General features: G+C 44.8%; 1 protein-coding gene across 2 annotated transcripts in view; it reads left to right on the top strand.

The window, feature by feature from the left end:
• Nucleotides 1-13,985, top strand: part of SYN1 (synapsin I) — a 55,232-nt gene that overhangs the window by 1,814 nt on the left and 39,433 nt on the right. The window lies entirely within an intron of this gene.

Raw genomic sequence — 13,985 nt, 5'->3', positions numbered from 1 at the left:
TTCTTCCCAAGGATGGCGAATCAAGCTTACATAAATCAAGTTACTGTATCCCCATTTCCCTTCCCCCAAAGATTTTTCCTCCAGTGGATCCAGTGATGATATGCTCTTCCATAGTCTCCCCCCCATCTTCCCCAAAGACCTTTTCTTTTAACGGATGCAGTGAGCATTTGGTCATTGTCTGCCAGGTGCTTGATTCTAGATCACCTTCCCCCAAAGGCATTTTCCTCCAGCGGCTCCTGTGAGCATGTGTGTAGTGCTTCCTGTGTGCTCTATATTCACACCTCTTCCCCAAAGTGCTTTTCTTCCAGTGGGTGCATGAGCACATTTGCAGTACCTGTTGTGTGTAGGAAGTAGATTCCCCTTCTTTACTCTTAGGATAACCTGTGCCAGTCATACAACATCTCCACAGAGTCCTTTCCTTCGATAAATCTAGAACCAAATTTAGAAGAGTTAGCCTTTTCTCACTCTCTTCAGTCTCCCTAGGATTCCCTCTCCCAATCTTAAGACCCCAAAGGGCTTTTTTTCTATTTAAGCTAATAAACACTTAACTGAGCACTTACTACATAAGAGCCATTCTCAACTTCCCCTTTCCAAGTTTGGAAGTTCCTGCCCTTATCTCAAGAGCTCTCTCTCCAGGGGTCCCCTTCAGCCTAAATATATTGAGTACCAGCTCTTTACTGGTTAATTACCTCTCCTCTGCCAGGAGCCCTTACCCAGCAGGATTTCTCTCTATTCAGAGCCATTTATTCATTCTACAGATAGTTGTTGCATACTTCGATGTGTTAAACTATGGGAGGCATTTATTATGTACTACAATACACTAGGAAGAAGCCTCCTTCCGTTTCTTTTCCTTCTAATCCCAACCACCAGTTGGATTCTTCATACCTTCTCCTCCACTCAGCCCCAACAATCTTTTAATGAGCACTTATTCTATACTACTGAGAACCCATAGTCAGTGCCTCTTCTCCCCCTCCTGTAGCCCTAATTCCTCCTTCAACAATCTCCATCCTGCCTTTCACATGACACAATCTCAAAAACTCACGATGTGTACCTACTGCATTCTGACTAGGAACCCTCTCCCATATAGTAGCCATCTTCCCCACTGCCCTTTCCCCCCAATTAATCCAAAAAGGATTTATCGCTCTCTTACTGTTTTCTGTTCAAACAACAACATTCCCATCCCTGCAGCAGACTCCTCCACTCTTTTCTCCTTCAATCCATAAAGCATTTATTGAACACGTGTTTTAATTCCTTCACCAACACCCACTCGCACATATGCCATCGTCCTGGCTAAATTTGCTCTATTGAAGTCAACAAACCTTATTGAAGCCCTTGCTGTACATTGGGGGCTTCCCAGGTGGCGCTAGTGGTAAAGAATCTGCATGCCAATGCAGGAGATGCAAGAGATGTGGTTCTGATCCCTGGTTTGGAAAGATCCACTGGAATATTTTAGTAACCACCCTCCTTTCGACTTACCTTCTTCACTTTGACCCTCCAGGAAGGTTGCTGCTGCCTTTTCCTTCATTCCATTAAGCATTTATTAATTATCTACAGACCACTGACAAGACCCTTCCCCTTTCCATAGTCACAACTCCTGTATTTTCCACTTTTTATTCTAATTTGTCTAGCAAGCACTTACTGAGCACCTGCTGAATTCTGTCAACTATTCTTCCCTTCCGCTTCTGTATCCCGAAAACCTTCCTTTATCCCAGCAGTTACTTCAGTCTTTTCTTCCAGTCAACCTAGCAACTATTTATTTAGTGTCTGGTATAGATGGGGTGGGATGGGTAAAGGGAGAGAGCCTGTGTACACACCAGGTTTAGTGCGAGGAACAGAGACTCTGCATCACCAACTTGCAGACTTTCAGAACCACACAAGCTTAGGGATTTCAGCCTGGAATAAAAGGAATCATGCAAACTCTGTAATGGGGTTGTACACCTAAGTACAGTCTGGTGCTTTCCCCACCAAACCGCACCACTCTCATTCCTTCCTGGGTCTTGAGTCCTGTGTGCTTTAAAACTGCAAACTCAGAGTTGAGACTCATCACCTCTTTTTACAGATCATTTAGTCCAGTGTTTTTCCAGCTGTAGGTCACCTCTTGGCTTGTGACCAGTGTTTCATTTTCTTCATGAAATGAAAATAAAATGATGATAAATGATAATATTGATACATGAAAATAAAAAATGAGAGTGCATTGCACATAGTAAGTGGAATTATTATTTAGTGAAACTGTTACTCCAATAAGAAATATAATCATTAATGTGTACCATATATATTATATGTATTCTGTAATATATTTGTTATACAATGGGTTTATAGTATCACATACATATATATGTGTATGTTTCTTTTCATGAAATGAAATAAAATAGAATAGGAAATATGACCCCATTGTACATATTAAAGGTAATTATTTACTGAAATTTTCATTCTACTATATGCATATTTATATACATTCTAGATACTGCAACACATGATATATAATATGTAATATGTTATGTAAGACATCCTATATTAAATTTTCTGTATATGTGTCTTATATAATATATATTATATATATATAGAACATGCTTATTGTGGCTTCTTTTCTTAGACTTCCCTGGATGCAGACCCTGAGACTCTGAGATTTGTGTGCAGATTGATCGGGGAGAGCTCTTGGGAACAACGCGTGTTGCAGAGGAGGAGTGGGGGAAGCAGGACTTGGCAGATGGAAAGGTTGAACAGCTGTGATGCTGTGCAACAATTACTCCAGCCGATCATCTGGGGAGCTCTGGAGATGGGATGACCCTTCAGAGTTGTCCCAAATGAGATGGGATGGCCAGGCTTTTGTAGTCCTGCATTAGTCAGTCAGTGACTACAGGTTGCCCTCTGGGGGAAGGCATAATCTTGCAGAAGGTGAGTCCCTGCTATAGGGGGCAGTTCCCAGTGATGGACAGCACTGTGAGCCTTCAGCAGCAGATACTCCCAGAACCTGTAGGACAGTTATGACAAGAAGGAGGGACTTGAAGATCTGAGTAGAGCACATAGGCAACCCCCAGGACTTCTCAGATTCACTTGCTTTTCAGAAGTAAGTTCATTCCATCTGGGAACAGAGTTTCTAGGATTCTAATTGGTCTTGTTTTCTGGAGTGCACTTGAAAGAACACAGTTAGTGGGACAAACTACAGCCTCCACTGTAGTTTGATAAATGTGGCATAAATAAATGATACATTGTTTCCTTCCTGTACTACACAATCTAGATTCCCCTTACCCTCAGCTAGCACCTCTCTTGGTCACAGTGACTTACCTGGTGAGTGATCCTCATCCTTGAGGGATCCCTGAGCTCCTGGTCCCCATCTGCTCAGGCTATGACTGCTGTACTTGTCCATTTGCCTTCAGTGTTGAATAAGAAATACCAACAAAATGTCAAAGCAGATAGCCCGGGGGCCAGATATATTCCTCCCTGCCCTCATTGTTTAATGGCAGCCCTATCAACTCCTGGGCTTCCCTGGTGGCTCAATGGTAAAGAATCAACCTGCTAATGTAGGAGACTTGGGTTCAATCCCTGGGTTGGGAAGATCCCCTGGAGAAGGAAATGGCAACCCACACCAATACTCCTGCCTGGGAAATCCCATGGACAGAGGAACCTGGCAGGCTACAGTCCATGGGATTGCAAAGAGTCAGGCACGACTTAGCAACTAAAAAACAGCGACTATCTCCTGATGATCAGGGTCTATGCGCCTGCTGAGACAGACTCATCTTCTTATCCATTGGCTTGTGAAACCTGAAGTGTCCAGGTAACAGTCAAAGCTTAGAGTGTAATGGGGTTCTTGCTGTGTCCCCTGGTAGCAGTGTTCCCCCTTGTAGAATCAGGACCTTTAACCTTGCAGAGCCCTGAGGGAACAGGAAACACACATTCCAAAAGTGGATCCAGGGATTGATGGTAAGCTAGGCCACTCCTACTTTCACCTCTGAGTTCCCAAACCAGTGTATTCTACCTGTAAGGAACACAGCCCAAACAATGTTCATTGATTTAAGGTATATACTGTGTTTTGGAGGATGGTACCCCATTCTTGCACAGTATCACCTCCAAGCTGAAATCTTAGCTGTGGATATACCAATTTGTTCCATCACTCTGTCTGACTAGCAGCTTCTGCATGGTGTGGTATAGAATGTCATCAGTATAAAATGTCAGTTGATTTCATGGTTGTGGAGTGTGTCCTTCAGTTTGTTTCACTGTTGTGTGGGATGCCGTACTGGTGGATCAAATATTATGTAAGCCCTTGGACAATGATGCTGGCTAAGGTCCTATAGTCAGGAAAAGCAAACTCATATATAGAATATTCCAGTCAAAATGAATCATTACTCTTTCCAGAGTAGAAGGGGTCCAGTGTAGTCAGCTCACTACAGAGTGGCTGGTTGCCTTCCTAAGGGATGGTGCTGTGTTGGGGACCCAATATTGGTCTCTGATGCTGGCAGGTTGGACATTCAGCAATGATGCCATAGGCCCCACACTCAGCCTCCACCTCTGTTACCCTTGCCACTTCATATGTGTGCCCATCTGCCAGTGCTGGGGCAGCTGATTCTAGAAACTGGCTGACATCATTTGGCTGAGTCATTCTAGCTACCTGGTTGCTTAGTGCCACTTTCAGGGTGGATGCTATCTGGTGGGTGTTAACACACAATACAAAGATCTTCACTCTGTTTCATCTCCAATCCCATCTGTCCACCCACATTTCGGTGTCCCAGACCTCCTTTTCCTGATCTTCCAATATTGTTCCTTCAAGGCCTCTGCCTAATCAGCCAAGCCATTTACCACTGCCCATCAGTGAATATGTATTTGAATCTTGGGTTGCTGCTCTTTCCCAACAAAACAGATGACCAGGTGCACAGCCCAAAGCTCTGCCCCTTGGGAGTTTTGCCACTGTTTTTCAAGGCCACTCTGAATGGGGCTATAGGATCACCCCTGTTCATTTTTGTCCATTCCACCCACATAGCAAGCCAACCCATTTGTGAACCAAGCTTAAGATTTTTCTCCCTTCATCTGCTGGTTCTAAGGAGTTATCTTAGTGAGCTGAGGGAGGCACTAACACAACAGTGTGGATGACACAGGCATCCAGGTTACTTGCTCAGAGAGCTTGCTTGACCCTGTCTGGGATCGATCCTGGCTGCTGGGCCTGACTTCATTACTTGGTGGGCCTGGCACGACCCAGCTCATAACAGGCACCAGGATACATGGTTCCTTGGTACCCTGTGGTCAAGAATTCTGTCTCACCCAGGGTCCAGTACTGTACCAGGATTTGTTTCTCAAAAGCTGTGTAATTCTCTGCTGCAGATGGCATGGCCTTGGTCCAGAACCCCAGGGGCCTCCCAATCAGGCATCCCATAAGCTCCACACTGCATTTTCCCCCACAATGCAGTATCGTAGGATCTGCTGGATCATATACCCTGAGTGGCAGGACTGCTTGCACCACAGCCTGGACCTGTTCAGGACTAGCAGCCTTAGATGTCACCTGAAATATAGATCAGAGCAGTATTCCCAGGTGTGGAATATGCTGCCTCCAGAACCTGAGGAATCTTCCCAACTGTTGTGTTTTTATTCATCATAGTGGGCGGTGTGTGATGCAATGCTTTGCCTTATGATTTGGAGGGGCTGTTCTGGCATACCTTGGACACACAAATCCCTAAAAGCTGTACTAATATGGCAGGACCCTGAGTGTTTTTAGGGTTTACCTCCCACCCTCTGGAGTGCATGTATCTTACCAATGCAGTGTGCTAACCAACTCTTGCTCATCTTGCCTATCAATATGATGTAATTGTTATAGTAGTCCAATGTGATAGTCCCTGGGATGTCCAGATAGTCCATTTCTCCTTCGACTATATGATAACATAGGGTGAGAAAGATAACTTAGCCCTATGGCAAGACCATCAATGTATATTGTGGTCAGTCCCAGATGAATGTGGAACGTCTCTGATCTTCTGATCAAAATAGAAAAGGCATTCACTATATCAGTGGCCACCTGCCATACCTGAGATCTTTTCATTTGCTCCAGCAATGTCAGCATGACTAGTACTGCAGCTTAAATCAGTACTACCATTTGGTTGAGCTTGCAGTATTCTACATTCTCAAGGATCTATCCAGCCTCCTCAGGGCCCAAATTGGTTAATTCAGCAGAAATATGATGGGACTGAGCTTCCCGGGTGACTCAACTGGTAGAGAATCTGCCTGCAATGTAGGATACCCCTGTTCAATTTCTGGGTCAGGAAGTTCCCTTGGAGAAGGGATAGGCTACCCACTCCAGTATTCTTGGGCTTCCCTGGTGGCTCTGATAGTAAGGAATCCACCTGCAATGTAGGAGACCTGGGTTTGATCCCTGGGTTGGGAAGATCCCCTAGAGGAGGGCATGGCAACCCACTCTAGTATTCTTGCCTGGAGAATCCCCATGGACAGAGGAGTGTGGCAGGCTATAGTCCATGGGGTCACAAAGAATCAGACATGACTGAGCAACTAAGCACATATACATGATGGGACTAACACCCCTGCATCCTTTGGATCTTTCAAAGGGACACTAGTTTCTACCATCACCCTTAGGATAGATACAATATTGTCTTTGATTTATAGCTTTGCTCAGGGAAGGCAGCAATAGTTTCCAAGGCATCCATTTGAACTTCCCAGCTACCATAGCTCTTCCCCCATAGGCCAAGGAACTCATGTAGGGGTTCTGAAAACTACAGATATGTCCATTCCAATTAGGTGTTTGTGAGCTGGGAAAGTGATCACTAGGTAGACCTGTGGACCCAGTGTACCCACTGTGAGCAGGAACTGGGCTGGGACTTCATTTATGACCTTCCTTCTACTGTGCTTCTCAACATGTCTGGTGCTACTCTCACCAACATATCCCTCATTTGTAATTTGGGTATATGCTCTGGGCCCTCCCATAGAATATAGTCAGCTAGTTGGTTTTCCATACTGGAGTAGTGTATCTTCTCTAACACATCAGCTTCTCTGAGCCCTTTGATCCTTTCTTCCACAATCTGCCATTGAAGTCTGGTGTTTCTACTTCACTTGGTGTGGGCCACTATTCTTGCCAGGCTTCCACAAGTCATCCAAAAATTGTATCAGCAACATTTCCTAGAGTCCTTACCGTGGTTTTAAGTTCTGTGTCCTGGGACAGTGCTCCAAGTTCATGCTTCATTCCCTTGATCCATTGTCCTCAGCATCCAGTCTCAGGCATGCTTTTCCAGCTCCTGCCAATACATGTTAGCCAAATTCTTCAGCTTCCACATATCATTCCTTTCCTTCCTTTGCAAGCTGAGAACCTCTCCAGTCAAGTTGTGCTAGGATTTGACCCTGGTTATTAATCTAGTTGCCAGGAGGGGAAGGGAAGTTGATTCTGAGAGGAAGAAGAATTGTTTTATAAGGCACATGCTTCACTCAAGGCCTGTGCATCATCTTCGAGCAAAGGGAAGGTCTATATTCTAACAAGGAGAAGTGGGCTACTTCTGTAGACCCAGTGGGTTCAGGTGAATCTGTAAGGTCAGGGTGTTAAATGCATCTTCCCAGATATCTCCATCCCAATCTCAGGGCTCCACTCATGTCCTATTAGGCCCCTGAGCATGGAATAGGGGATGTACTGGGCCTGAGAATTCAACCTTCTCTGAAGTTCTGCTACCCTTACAGTTAAGTCCTAAGTCTGATCTTCTCCTCTGTCTGCCCTCTGGTCACAGAAGATTGAGGTTTCCTTAAATATACCCAAATTTGCTGCCATATTGAATGCAGCACTTTCACAGCATCATCTTTTAGGATCTGAAATAGCTCAACTGGAATTCCATCACCTCCACTAGCTTTGTTCATAGTGATGCTTCCGAAGGCCCACTTGACTTCACATTCCAGGATGTCTGGCTCTAGGTGAGTGATCACACCATGGTGATTATCTGGGTTGTGAAGATCTTTTTTGTACAGTTCTTCTGTGTATTCTTGCCACTTCTTAATATCTTCTGCTTCTGTTAGGTCCATACCATTTCTGTTCTTTATTGAGCCCATCTTTGCATGAGATGTTCCCTTGGTATCTCTAATTTTCTTGAAGAGATCTCTAGTCTTTCCCATTCTAGTCTTTTCCTCTATTTCTTTGCACTGATCACTGAGGAAGGCTTTCTTATCTCTCCTTGCTATTTGGAACTCTGCATTCAGATGCTTATATCTTTCCTTTTCTCCTTTGCTTTTTTGCTTTTCTTCTTTTCACAGCTATTTGTAAGACCTTCTTAGACAGACATTTTGATTTTTTTCATTTCTTTTTCTTAGGGATGGTCTGATTCCTGTCTGCTGTACAATGTCATGAACCTCCATCCATAATTCATTAGGCATTCTGTCTATGAGATCTAGTCCCTTAAATCTATTTCTCACTTCCACTGTATAATCATTAGGGATTTGATTTAGGTCATACCTGAATGGTCTAGTGGTTTTCCCTACTTTCTTCAATTTAAGTCTGAATTTGGCAATAAAGAGTTCATGATCTGAGCCACAGTGAGCTCCCGGTCTTGTTTTTGCTGACTGTATAGAGCTTCTCCATCTTTGGCTGCAAAGAATATAATCAATCTGATTTCAGTGTTGACCATCTGGTGATGTCCATGTGTAGAGTCTTCTCTTGTGTTGTTGGAAGAGGGTGTTTGTTATGACCAGTGCCTTCTCTTGGCAAAACTCTGTTAGCCTTTGCCTTGCTTCATTCTGTACTCCAAGGCCAAATTTGCCTGTTACTCCAGGTATTTCTTGACTTCCTACTTTTGCATTCCAGTCCCATATAATGAAAAGGACATCTTTTTTTTTTATTTTAGTTCTAGAAGGTTTTGTAGGTCTTCATAGAACTATTCAACTTCAGCTTCTTCAGCATTACTGGTCAGGGCATAGACTTAGATTACCGTGGTATTGCATGGTTTGCCTTGGAAATGAACAGAGATCATTCTGTCGTTTTTGAGATTGCATCCAAGTACTGCATTTCAGACTCTCTTGTTGACTATGATGGCTACTCCATTTCTTCTAAGGGATTCTTGCCCACAGTGTAGATATAATGATCATCTGAGTTAAATTCACCCATTCCAGTCCATTTTAGTTCACTGATTCCTAGAATGTCGACATTCACTCTTGCCATCTCCTGTTTGACCACTCCAATTTGCCTTGATTCACGGACCTAACATTCCAGGTTCCAATGCAATATTGCTCTTTACAGCATCGGACCTTGCTTCCACCACCAGTCCCATCCACAACTGGGGGTTGTTTTTGCTTTGGCTTTGTCTCTTCATTGTTTCTGGAGTTATTTCTCCACCAATCTCCAGTAGCATATTGGGCACCTACCGACCTGGGGAGTTCATCTTTCGGTGTCCTATCTCTTTGCCTTTTCATACTGTTCATGGGGTTCTCCAGGCAAGAATACTGAAGTGGTTTGCCATTCCCTTCTCCAGTGGACCACATTTTGTCAGAACTCTCCACCATGACCTGGAAGAGGTCAGTTTAGATTCCACTCCCAAAGAAAGGTAATACCAAAGAATGCTTAAACTACCGCACAATTGCACTCATCTCCCATGCTAGTAAAGTAATGCTCAAAATTCTCCAAGCCAGGCTTCAACAATACGTGAACCATGAACTTCCACATGTTCAAGCTGGATTTAGAAAAGGCAGAAGAACCAGAGATCAAATTGCCAACATCCGCTGGATCATCAAAAAACAAGAGAGTTCCAGAAAAATATCTTTCTGCTTTTAAAGCCTTTGACTGTGTGGATCACAATAAACTGTGGAAAATTATTCAAGAGATGGGAATACCAGACCACCCGATCTGCCTCTTGAGAAATCTGTATGCAGGTCAGGAAACAACGGTTAGAACTGGACATGGAACAACAGACTGGTTCCAAATAGGAAAAGGAGTACATCAAGGCTGTATATTGTCACCCTGCTTATTTAACTTATATGCAGAGTACATCATGAGAAATGCTGAGTTGGATGAAGCACAAGCCGGAATCAAGATTTCCAGGAGAAATATCAATAACCTCAGATATGCAGATGATACCATCCTTATGGCAGAAAGTGAAGAAGATCTAAAGAGCCTCTTGATGAAAGTGAAAGAGGAGAATAAAAAAGTTGGCTTAAAGCTCAACATTCAGAAAACTAAGATCATGGCATCCAGTCCCATCACTTCATGGCAAATAGATGGGGAAACAGTGTCAGACTTTATTTTTCTGGGCTCCAAAATCACTGCAGATGGTGACTGCAGCCATGAAATTAAAAGACGCTTACTCCTTGGAAGAAAAGTTATGACCAAACTAGACAGCATATTAAAAAGCAGAGACATTACTTTACCAACAAAGGCCCATCTAGTCAAGGCTATGGTTTTTCCAGTTATCATGTATGGGTGTGAGAGTTGGACTATAGAGAAAGCTGAGTGCCAAAGAATAGATGCTTTTGAACTGTGGTGTTGGAGAAGACTCTTGAGAGTCCCTTGGCTTGCAAGGAGATCCAACCAGTCCATCCTAAGGGAAATCAGGCCTGAATATTCATTGGAAGGACTGATGTTGAAGCTGATACTCCGATCCTTTGGCCACCTGGTGTTAAGAGCTGACTCATTGGAAAAGACCCTGATGCTGGGAAAGATTGAAGGCGGGAGAAGGGAACGACAGAGGATGAGATGGTTGGATGGCATCACCGACTCAATGAGCATGAGTTTGAGTAAACTCTGGGAGTTGGTGATGGACAGGGAAACCTGATGTGCTGCAGTGCATGGGGTCACAAAGAGTCAGACACGACTGAGTGACTGGACTGAACTAAATACACCCAAGGAGGTCTTTTGTCTTTTACATTTTGCTTTTTTTAAAAAAATTATTTATTTATTTGGCTGTGTCAGGTTTTAGTTGCAGCACATGGGATCTTTAGTAAGTATGTAGGATCTAGTTCCCTGAGCACGGTTTCAACCTGGGCCCCCTGTCTTGGAAGCACAGACTCTTAGCCACTGGACCACAGGGAAATCCCTACATTTTGCTTTGAATTGGTGATTATTCACCCTGAGCATGTCATATATTTCTTCAGCTAATCGATGGTGTTTAGTCCCCCGAGTCTGGTTATCATTTCCCTCACACCTGTCAAGTACCAGCAATATTTCACCAGCTGGTGCATTCCCTTCCACTAGTATCTCATTACAGTCCACCATCAGTTAAGTTACTGCTGCTTCAAAACCCCATGGGCCTGCACTATAATTCTCCCACTCGAGAATCCACTCCATGCCACATCTTCTCCCTGAAGACATCTCCAGTGTCATAGGGTTTGCTACATCTTATGGTGCAAGTGGCATCCTGCTTGTACCACAGCCCAGACATGCTACAGGGCACTTTGTGTTACTACAGCATGTCAGAGGCTATCTATGCTGCATGCGTGCATGCTAAGTTGCTTCAGTCATGTCCAACTCTTTGCAACCCCATGGACTGTAGCCCACCAGACTCCTCTGTCCATGGGATTCTCCAGGCAAGAACACTGGAGTGGGTTGCCATGCCCTCCTCCAGGGTATCTTTCCAACCCAGGGATCGAACCCACGTCTCCTGAGGCTCCTGCATTGCAGGTGGATTCTTTACCACTGAGCCACCAGGGAAGCCCTCATCTATGCTCCACCAGCACAAATGATGGCTCCTTTTTGCCTGCGGGCTGCTGGATGGCCCAGCTCCAGAAAGGCAGTAGAGTTTTCTTTGTTGTTTGACTTCTCTGACCCACTGTTTTAGGTTGGGATCTCTGAAACAGATTTTTCAGGCAGAGAATTGCATGCACAGGCTTATTTGGGAGTGCCTTTGGGATCAACAAGTGGTGCTAGTGGTAAAGAACCCACCTGCCAATGCAGGAAATGTAAGATGCTGGTTCGATCCCTGGATCAGGAAGATCCCCTGGAGGAGGGCATGGCAACCCACTCCAGTATTCTTACCTGGGAAATCCCATGGACAGAGGAGCCTGGTGGGCTATAGTGCATGGGCTCGCAAAGAGTCAGATACAACTAAAGCAAATTAGCACACATGCATTGGGATCAACAGCTGTAAGGAAGGCAAAGTTGAGCAGTTGGAGAAGTGAGTCCACAGCGCAGTTGCCTCTGAGGCCTCGGCTGATCCTCGGGAGAGCTTCTAGGGAGATCCTAGGGTGGTCCTTCAGAGTCAGCCTATAGTTGAGACAAAGAGGCTGGCTTTCATACTCACTCACAGACCAGATGTAATCCATGGCTGTCCAAAATAGGTATAACCTTGGGCAGGAAAGTTCCCTATGGTAGAAGATAATTCCCCAAAGGACACAGCTGCAATCTGTCAACAGCTGATACTCAAGGTGCATTGGCCCTGAAGAGGAGACCTGAGAAGAGCACCATAGTATCCACTACATATATGGTCAAAAAAGTTTGAAAAAGAAAGTTGTGATATAGTCTACACTCATCATCATTTTCTAAATGAAAAATGCACAGGTTTAAGAGACTCTCTTCCAACATCTGTGAGGGGACAGTGTCAGAGATGAGGTGGGAGGTAGGAGGGAAGAGTGAAAGAGAGAAGAAAATAGCTTGCGGTCTTTGGGGTATGTCAGTGAAATCACCAGAGCTCAGTTGTGCAGCATGTATATCAGAGACCCTGATGGTGTGCATGTAGGCGATCCCAGGAGTGGCTCCTCCCCTCAGTCCCTGTCTATGAAAAACCTGATTGGTGATGAGCTTCTGTTTGTGGACAAGCCTGTCTGATAGGAATCCTGGGCCTGGTGGAGGAGTCTAGCTGGGGATGGGCCCAGGGACAGTGACTTAGCAATTCGTGATATGCCTACTGCCATTCCTACCCCTCTTCACTCCTGTAGTTTCCCCTTATCCTCAGCGGCATTTCTCTCCAACCTTATCGTGATTGACTCCAGCCTCTATTGATCCCTCACCAGCCTGCGGCCCTTAGTCTGCTCTTCCTTTTCTGATGCAGCTGCCCACTCATGGCTGCTGTGTCCCTCTCGGTGCACAACAACACGTGGTAAATGTGTTCCTCCTTGGGAAAGGACCCAAGCAAAGAGATGCTGCAGCCCACACAGACTGGCACTGACACGCACTTGGACACACTCCATATATATATATGGTGGCTCAGCTGGTCAAGAACCTGCCTGCCAATGCAGAGATGCAAGAGACTCAGGTTCAGTCCCTGGGTTGGGAAGATCCTCTGGAGAAGGAAATGACAACCCACTCCAGTATTCTTGCCTGGAGAATCCCATGGACAGACGAGCCTGGCAGGCTGTAGTCCATTGGGTCACAAAAGAGTTGGACACAACTGAGTGTGCACACACACACACACACACACACACAGATAGATATGTCCTCTAAGAATCTATGCCATTTTACAAACCTCCATGCTATTTCAAAGTATGTTACAGTGTACAAAGTACTCCTTGTTTTGAGAAGTTTTTCAAATAGCACTGTGACAAGCAAACCATACTTTGGGAAATGCCTGCACTCTGTTTTAAGAATTCATAATTTGCAGTGTCCTTTGACATTTAAGTCACCCTGGTGGCTCAGATGGTAAAGCGTCTGCCTACAATGCGGGGACCTGGGTTCAATCCCTGGGTCGGTAAGATCCTCTGGAGAAGGAAATGGCAACCCACTCCAGTACTCTTGCCTGGAAAATCCCATGGATGGAGGAGCCTGGTAGGCTACAGTCCATGGGGTCGCAAAGAGTTGGACACGACTGAGCGACTTCACTTTCAATTTGACATTTACAGGGCTTCCCTTGTGGCTTAGCTGGTAAAGAATTCGCCTGCGATGTAGGAGACCTGGATTTGATCCCTGTGTTCGGAAGATCCCCTGGAGAAGGAAAAGGCTACCAATTCCAGTATTCTGGCCTGGAGAATTCCATGGACTATATAGTCCATGGGGTCGCAAAGAGTCAGACACGACTGAGCGATTTAGTACCTTGATATTTACATACCTCCACAAGGATTATAAGAGACTTCATTGTTCACAAACAACTGTTAGGTTT

The sequence above is a fragment of the Bos javanicus genome, chromosome X (assembly GCF_032452875.1).
Source record: "Bos javanicus breed banteng chromosome X, ARS-OSU_banteng_1.0, whole genome shotgun sequence".
In the NCBI taxonomy this organism is placed as follows: domain Eukaryota; kingdom Metazoa; phylum Chordata; class Mammalia; order Artiodactyla; family Bovidae; genus Bos; species Bos javanicus.
This window is presented reverse-complemented; position numbering and strand designations above follow the sequence as displayed.